Genomic DNA, 9,122 nt, shown 5'->3' on the forward strand with positions numbered 1-9,122 from the left:
ATTCTACATCCTGTGGGATGTTGGCTAATTCAAATCGAATTTCAACTCATATGTTCAATGGGAGTCAATTCTACAATTCATAATTGAGCCCAACCCTGCCTCCTAGCGTTACAGCATTGTTGCGTATGGTATTTGTTTAATTTAAATGTCTTCCTTTATGATGATGATCAGGACCTGATAGTGGTAGTTTTGTGATAACTATGATGTGACTTGAATTTTGTGATTTTAAAAACCCCACCGTTTTTCAGTTAGGGATGTTTTCTTAATGTTAATGATAGACATTTAGTTTAAATGGTCACACCTCGAATGTCGGTATTATTGTATACATTTCTGTACATTTTTGTTTATGTATGTCTGCCGCGAGAAACTAACGTCATTTACCCATTTGTGACTCACCACCTGGAATTGGTCTTATGTAGCAAAATTTGAAATGGTGTTTTTTACATTGGATAAAAGTAGAGACTCAGAGCTACAAAATGGTATATCATACACTGTAGTTTAGGAACAATGGGAAAGTCATTCTGCCTTGAAAGTTGATAAAATTGTAAACTCACTTTTGAGAAAATGGCCTTTGAATGTTTTGGTATCTAGTGAAGAGCTTCTCTTTGTCTACAGCCATACAGCATCGTTCACACCCTCTTAAGCTTTAGCCCCACCCACCTCGTTTCGCTCTCTGAGCGCACAATTGACGCTCTGGCCGATGATTGCTTTACATCTGTATAACATGAAAACAGCCTAACCAGCTCTGCTGGCAACAATTCCATTACGCTTTTTTGCCAACGTTTACTGACACCAGCCATATTCAATGGGTGTTGTACACTTTAACTTAATACATGTAGCTAGCTAGGTAAACAAAGTGTAAGATCAAACACGTCACGTGAGCAAAGCTCATGGGCAAGGCTCTGGGATACGAAAAATAACATCAGCTAGGGAGCCAGCCAGCTGACATTAGCTAGCTAGCTAACAGTACACTTTAGCTTGAAATAAACCACTTTGTCAAAATTAGAAACATATAATATCTGAAAATGTAGCTAGCTAATGCTAGACTATCTTACCTGTATACATCATCATAAATGATGGATGGGTCTCCCTGTCAGGAATGCCATACCATGGTTGACCTTAGTTTGAAGAGGTAATCCAGAGAGAGGTGTTTTCTCCATCTCGTTAGCTATCATGTTCTAATTCCACTGATCTCAAAACTTGATCCTCCAGATAGTGGAGAGCAACACTTGTGCAGCTCCACTACACAATACATTTTTAAAAAGGAGCGTTCAAAAGGATTAGCATCACAGACTGACCAGCTCAAATAGACAGAAGCCCTCTATAAAAAATTGTAATTCTCAGCAATCTACACACAATATTCCAGAATGATAAAGCAAAAACAGGAATTGTCCATAGAACTCCGAGAAAGGATTGTGTCGAGGCGCAGATCTGGGGAAGGGTACCAAAACATTTCTGCAGCATTGAAGGTCCCCAAGGACACAGTGGCCTCCATCATTCTTAAATGGTGTGCTGAGCTTGTATCATCATACCCAAGAAGACTTGAGGCGGTAATCGCTGGAAAAAGGTATTTCGACAAAGTACAGAGTAAAGGGTCTGAAAACTTCTGTAATATTTCAGTTTTAGTTTTTTAATAAATGTTTAAAAAAAACTGTTTTTGCTTTGTCATTATGAGTCAAGGGATCTGAATACTCCCCGAATGCACTGTATATTGTATGCAACAAAATTATATTATTTTATACTAACACAATTGCTCAGAGAGATGTTTTTTGTCAAAAAGGTAAGGGTCAAAATGATTGGCACCCCTGTTTTCAATAACTTTCAATACATCACCTTGCAAGGATAACGTTGCTGAGCCTTTTTCTAAAATGTGTTCTGAGATTGGAGAACACATTGGGAGGGATCTTAGATATTCTTCCATACAGAATCCTTCCAGATCCTTGATATCCTTCATCTGCTCTTATGGACTGACAGCCTTTTTTAATTCAAACCACAGGTTTTCAATGGGTTTCAAGTCCGGAGACTGAGATGGCCATTGAAAAATATTGAATTTGTAGCCAATTAACCATTTCTTTGTGGATTTTGATGTGTGTTTGGAGTTATTGTCTTGCTGGAAGTCAAGTTTCAGCCTCCTGGCAGAAGCAACCAGGTTTTTGGCAAAAATATCCTGGTACTGGGTAAAATTAATGATGCCGTTGACCTTAACAAGGGCCCCAGGACAAGTGGAAGCAAAATGGCCCCATAACATCAAAGATCCACTACCATATTTTACAGTAGGAACGGGGTCCTTTTCTGTTCATGCATTCTAATTTCAACACCAAACCCACCACTGGTGTGTGTGGCCAAAGAGCTCTATTTTCATGTCATCCAACAAATGTCAATTGGAGTTTGCTAAACTGCATTGGCACTTGGATTGGAACCTGTGCTTTGGTCAAATGACATGAACATAGAGCTCTTTGGCCACGCACACCGGTGGTGGGTTTGGCATGAAATGAGAATGGATAACTGAAGTAAACTGTCAGTTTAAAATGTTCTCTCTTCCTGAGATTTTTACAGATGTAAAAAAAAATATGACATTCATTGTTCTACTAGTAGCTTTGCAGTATAGCCTTGCAGTAACAGAGTACTACAGCTGTCTTTAGATCAGGCTACAGCTGAACCCTGCCTGTCATTTCTTCTACAGTATGTTTTTCATACATTCCAGACATAATACTCCTAAGACAATGAAATCCGATAACCAGGTAAGCTGCAAGTAAGTATTTGACTATTCAACTTGCCAAACCCTTGAACAAACATTAAAGTTTGGACTGTGCCATATAGCAGTGATCGAATCAACCGCTACCCCGTTGCCATGACAGCCTAGTATGGAGTGTGATATTGGTGTAATATGGGGCATAACTCAGTTCAAACTCAATCGTAACATGGTAGTAACATGCCTGTAGACCCAAACGCCCTATGAAGGCTTAACCTGTTAGAGGGAACCCTCATCCTGTCCTCAGGTCAGAGCATAGATCATTGAGAGATACAGGGAGACACTCACACATGTGCAGACACACAAACACACACACATGATTGAACCTATGAAATATACACACACAGGCACACAAACACATGCAAAAATGCATGATCGCACAAATGCACACACACACATCATAGAGACACACACATAAACACACAACAATGTGTCAGCAAATGATTCCACGAGGAACTGAACATCCCAACACAATAAAAATATATAATCTCCACCCGGCACAGCCAGAAGAGGACTGGCCAACCCTCAGAGCCTGGTTCCTCTCTAGGTTTCTTCCTAGGTTCCAGCCTGTCTAGGGAGTTTTTCCTAGCCACCGTGCTTCTACATCTGCATTGCTTGCTGTTTGGGGTTTTAGGCCGGGTTTCTGTACTGCACTTTGTGACATCGGCTGATGTAAAAAGGGCTTTATAAATACATTTGAATAAATACAGCTGTCTTGGGACGACTCTCCCTTGTCAAAGACATGTTTAATCTCAGCATGATCTCCAGTATAAATCAAGGACATGAAAAAAAGATTAAAAGCATTCCATAAGGGAAAGGCAGAACCCACTACGTAATCAGCAGTGCATCTCTATGGGCCACTGCAAACCATCTAACTCACAACAACAAAATTCCTCATTGGTGCTTCAACCACAGACACACCGCCAAGAGGAAACCAATGGGGAACTGAGTAGAGAGGAGAAGGGAGGATAAGAGAGTAGAAGACAATAGAGGCCAGGGCCCATAAACTTAAAGCATCAGACGAACAGAACAGAAGGGAGGAGAAGAGAGTGGAGAGGCCAGGACTGTAAAGTCTAAACCCAGAGAAGGAGGACCCAATGGTGCTAGCTAGTAGCTACCAGCAACTGTCTCCCTTCACAGCAGAACCAGTCATAATGCTATAGTACATGTCTTCTCATCATAACACACAGACAACAGGGTTACTTTACTCTTGAACACACACATGTAAAACCCGTTAAATGACAACATTGGTGAATCTCTCTCAGCTGTTCAAAGTAGTATTCACTTACTTAGCTGCTCCAAATAAACAGTGCCGCGCCGCAAACTAAAAAGCTTCCATTCAATGAGTCGCTCTCTCTCTTTTTCTCGCACTCTCTCAGTTACTCCCTCTCTGTGAGACACACACAAAGAGACGCAGGCAAACACTCACACACACACACAGACACAGCCACCCCCTCACACACTCTCTCCTCCCGCGACCCGGAATGTTTGGCAAGGCTTTACTGTACTGAAATACAGCGCTCACCATATAAGGTAGCAGCAGCTACACATGTCACACATCATTTACATGCAGCAGGCGGGGAGTTCACCTTACACAGCACACACACGCTGAGAGTGCATGCTAAAAACCACATCACCGCCAGGCTGACGCTCAGAGTTGGGAGGAGAAAGGGAAAAAACAGAGCGAAGGAAAGTAAAGAGAAAGAGAGAAAGGAATGCTAGAGAAAATAGGCAAGCCTTTTTATGTTTAGTCATAAACCAAGCCTCACTCTGGTTGGCCCGTTGGTTTCCAACATGTTGAGTTGTTGAGTCAGACAGAGGGAATAGAACCTGTGTATCCCAACTACTGATCCACTTTCCTGCTTCCCGGAGTAACCACAGCCTTCTACACACACACACACACACACACACGCACTCCTGCTTCTAGCGTTCGCCACAGAAAGAAGTTATAGAAGCTATTGTGTGACCTTCTGTATTTAGTCTGGTATGCATTTTCTGTTTCTGTGTGTGTGTGTGTGTGTGTGTGTGTGTGTGTGTGTGTGTGTGTGTGTGTGTGTGTGCGCGCAAGACATAACAAACAGATGTTAACCCAGTGCCCCGCAAAGCAAACACACACATAGACCTAAAGCTAACAAACCCCAGCATATCTTTCCCTTACAACAGGCTGGACCATACTGCTGTAAGTAAAGACAGTCGCCTCGTCAGAGAGGGAGATAGGGAGAAAGAGAAAAAAAGAGAGTAGGGTAAACCGGAAACCCTTACCTCTCACATTGCTGTTCGGTTTGTGCTCGCGCATCCGTGTGTCTGTTGAGTATATGTGTGTTTGTGTGTGTTCAGACAGGCCACGACAGAAGAGCCCCAGGCACCGGCTGGACCATTCTCAGGCAGAGCAGAGTGGAACGAGGGAGAAATCTGGCGGAGGGGTGAGTGAGAGAGTGAGTGAACAAGCGAACGAGTGAAGGCGCTGCGCAGAACGGTGTGGTGCGAGAGGAGGAGTGCCTGCCACTGTGTGTGTGTGTTGCTGGCTTGGCTCTGTGCGCTAGTGTCTCCCCTTCCCTGCTCCTGTTGGTGGCTGTGCTGCGTCTCTGGGCTCCGGGCTACTGCAGCCAGAGGAGAGCTCCACTTGCTGGACGACTGCACTGTAGCAGCAGCTGGAGAGGAGGAGTGGAGGAGGAGGAGGCAGCACTGACTGCATCCGGCAACACAAATCATACAGACTCTCTGCTGCAGCTTTCTGGCTGCTCTCTCTCTCTCGCTCACTCTCTGTCTGTCTGCTCGCTCCACCTACTAGACCAACAACCAGGAACTGCTGGCTCTATTACATCAACACTGTTATTTTCAAGGGTGTGAGAGAAAGAGGGGGAGAGAGAAATAGGGAGGGGCGAGACAGAAGGTGAAAGATTGTCAGACCTGCACAGCCTTAGTTAAAGTGGTAGATGATCTCACAGCCAACACAGACGCCAAACAACTCTCTGTGTGCTGCATTCGACACTGTCGACCATCATGTCCTTCTGGACAGACTGGAGAGGTGGGTTGGCTTCTCCGGTCCAGTTCTATATTGGTTTGGAACCTATTTAATCGGTCAAGAGTTTGTCACCCATGTGGCATTCCACAAGGTTTGATTTTGGGTCAGTCACTGTTCAGTTTATATATTGTGCATGACAGAATGTGTAGAATTGCAGGAAATAAGCTTTTAAAACAGTATTGGGGAACATCCTGCGCGCCACATCTCTTTCTATGGGCACAAGCACTGTTCATGACAAAAACTGTTCACTCCCCTCTTGTTGGTGGAGAGAAAGGTTTTAAAGCTTATTTACTGCAATTCTAAACATTTTATAATGAGGTACAGAGAAAATGTTGCAGTTTTAAAGCAAATGTTCATGCAATTCTGTGGATTTTGCCATGTCTGATGTGTATGCATGTGATATTTGAGTGACTTAGACATTACAACAAAATATATGAGCTACAAAAACTAGCTAAAAAACGTTAGCTGACATGGACTAGTTCATCTTGATATCTCGGACAAGTTATAAATAGCTCTTTAAGGTATGCAATGACTAACATGACAAGAGGACTCTACTAGTGTATTCTACTACTACAACTTTCAAGAGTAAGTTGAAAGGTGGGAACCCCTGCTCTAAAAAAAAAAATTTTAAGACTCCGCCTACCAGCACCCATTTTCACCTTTCCATGAATCTAAACCCCATTATAAGTCTACATAGTCCAAGGTTCCATATTCCATGAGTAAAAAAGATGAGTCCATCATGCATGACATTTTTTTTAAACGAATATAGGATTGTAATGTGTAGTGTTTTGCAATGTTGTGGAAGTAGCCACGTTGTAATCTTCGAGTCCTTGCACAATTGGTGGTTGACATACAACTTATTGACCATGAGACAAACATTCTGCTTCTCTGCTTGGAGCCTTTTGAAAGTGGGGTACAGGGCACGTCGTCTCTCCACTATTTCATGGGAAAATTGTTCTTCAGATCCCTACCCCGTTGTATCAAGGCAACCTTAATTTTGTAATGAGTTAGCCTACCTACAATTGGATGGAGATTTCTCTCCCCCTTGCTGCTAAAAATCGATTGTATCTGCCTGTTTGGTTGTCATCTTGAGAATGCGTTTCATGAAAAGCTTCACTTTATTCTCAGTTGCCAGACAGTTTTCATTTTCATCCTCCTTTACTCCCATTATGATAATATTATTCTTCATTCTTCTGCACGTCAGATCACGTAATTCTGCTTCCATCGTGGTATTCTCTTTTCAGTCATTTCTTTTCAGCTCCTATTTCTTCTTTTGTTTTATTGCTGTAATCTATTCCTGACTTGGGGGCCTCAACCTCCTCCAATAACCAACCGTTCCCAACCTCAACCTCCTCCAATAACCAACCGTTCCCAACCTCAACCTCCTCCAATAACCAACCGTTCCCAACCTCAACCTCCTCCAATAACCAACCGTTCCCAACCTCAACCTCCTTCCCAACCTCAACCTCCTCCAATAACCCAACCGTTCCCAACCTCAACCTCCTCCAATAACCAACCGTTCCCAACCTCAACCTCCTCCAATAACCCACCGTTCCCAACCTCAACCACAACAACCCCGTTCCCTTCCCAACCTCAACCTCCTCTCCAATAACCAACCGTTCCCAACCTCAACCACAACAACCCCGTTCCCTTCCCAACCTTCCCAACCTCAACCTCCTCCAATAACCAACCGTTCCCAACCTCAACCTCCTCCAACCTCAAACCAACCCCGTTCCTTCCCAACCTCAACCTCCTCCAATAACCAACCGTTCCCAACCTCAACCACAACAACCCCGTTCCCTTCCCAACCTCAACCTCCTCCAATAACCAACCGTTCCCAACCTCAACCACAACAACCCCGTTCCCTTCCCAACCTCAACCTCCTCCAATAACCAACCGTTCCCTTCCCAACCTCAACCTCCTCCAACCTAACAACAACCCCGTTCCCTTCCCAACCTCAACCTCCTCCAATAACCAACCGTTCCCAACCTCAACCACAACAACCCCGTTCCCTTCCCAACCTCAACCTCCTCCAATAACCAACCGTTCCCAACCTCAACCACAACAACCCCGTTCCCTTCCCAACCTCAACCTCCTCCAATAACCAACCGTTCCCAACCTCAACCACAACAACCCCGTTCCCTTCCCAACCTCAACCTCCTCCAATAACCCAGGCAAAAAATCCAGCATCTTCAGCTGTTCCTTTATGCTTTCCAGCAATGTCTTATCTTCTGCGGACATTGTTTAAAAACCTCATCTTCTATTGTTATATTCAGATGTTTAATCCTCTTCAGACATTAGACATTTTACTCAGTACTTTGTAGAAGCACATTTGTCAGCGATTACAGCCTTGAGACTTCTTGGGAATGATGCTACAAGCTTGGCACACCTGTATTTAGGTAGTTTCCCCAATTTTCCTCAGAAGATCTTCTCAAGCTCTGTCAGGTTGGAAGGGAGCATCGCTGCACAGCTATTTTCAGGTCTCTCCAGATATGTTTGATTGGGTTCAAGTCCGGGCTCTGGGTGGACCACGCAAGGATATTTAGAGACTTGTCCCGAAGCCACTCCTGTGTCACTTGGCCTTGTGCTTGCTTAGGTTCGCTATCCTGTTGGAAGGTGAACCTTTGTCCCAGTGTGAGGTCCTGAGAGCTCTGGAGCAGGTTTTCATCAAGGATCTCTCTGTACTTTGTTCCGTTTATCTTTCCCTCGATCCTGACTAGTCTCCCAGTCACTGTCGCTAAAAAACATTCCCACAATATGATGCTGCCACCACCATGCTTCACCGAAGGGATGGTGCCAGGTTTCTTCCAGACAGGACGCGTGGCATTCAGGCCAAAGAGTTCAATCTTGGTTTCATCATACCAGAGAATCTTGTTTGTCATGGTCTGAGAGTCCTTTAGTTGCCTATTGGCAAACTCTAAGGATGTCATGTGACTTTTACTGAGGAGTGGTTTCCATCTGGCCACTCTACCATAAAGGCCTGATTGGTGGAGTGCTGCAGAGATGGTTGTTCTTCTGGAAGTTTCTCTGATCTCCACAGAGGAAGTCTGGAGCTCTGTCAGCGTGACCATTGGGTTCTTGGTCACCTCCCTGACCAAGGCCCTTCTCCCCCGATTGCTCAGTTTGGCTGGGCAGGTAGCTCTAGGAAGAGTCTTGGTGTTTCCAAACTTCTTCCATTTAAGAATGATGGAGGCCACTGTGTTCTTGGGGACCTTCAATGCTGCAGACATTCTTTGGTACCCTTCCCCAGATCTGTGCCTCGACACAATCCTGTTTTTGATGAGGACATGTTTTATTCAATACATTTTCACATAAGGCTGTAACGTAACAAATGTAGAAAAGCTG

At 44.1% G+C, this 9,122-nt stretch overlaps 1 protein-coding gene across 26 annotated transcripts in view; it reads right to left on the minus strand.

Moving 5' to 3' along the window:
* The window catches only part of LOC112226551 (muscleblind-like protein 1), a 98,149-nt gene that overhangs the window by 79,967 nt on the left and 9,060 nt on the right, over positions 1-9,122 (minus strand). For 5 of the 26 annotated variants that reach the window (XM_042307766.1, XM_042307767.1, XM_042307759.1 and 2 more), the window contains exon 1: positions 5,015-5,569. The exons of 2 other annotated variants lie outside the window; for them this stretch is intronic. The gene's annotated coding sequence lies outside the window, so the exon portion shown is untranslated. Of the gene's footprint in view, positions 1-4,041; positions 4,197-5,014; positions 5,582-9,122 lie in introns of those variants that run through there. 19 more of the 26 variants (XM_042307763.1, XM_042307750.1, XM_042307751.1 and 16 more) reach the window with 12 other exon arrangements.

The sequence above is a fragment of the Oncorhynchus tshawytscha genome, linkage group LG28 (genome assembly GCF_018296145.1).
Source record: "Oncorhynchus tshawytscha isolate Ot180627B linkage group LG28, Otsh_v2.0, whole genome shotgun sequence".
Classification (NCBI taxonomy): Eukaryota; Metazoa; Chordata; class Actinopteri; order Salmoniformes; family Salmonidae; genus Oncorhynchus; species Oncorhynchus tshawytscha.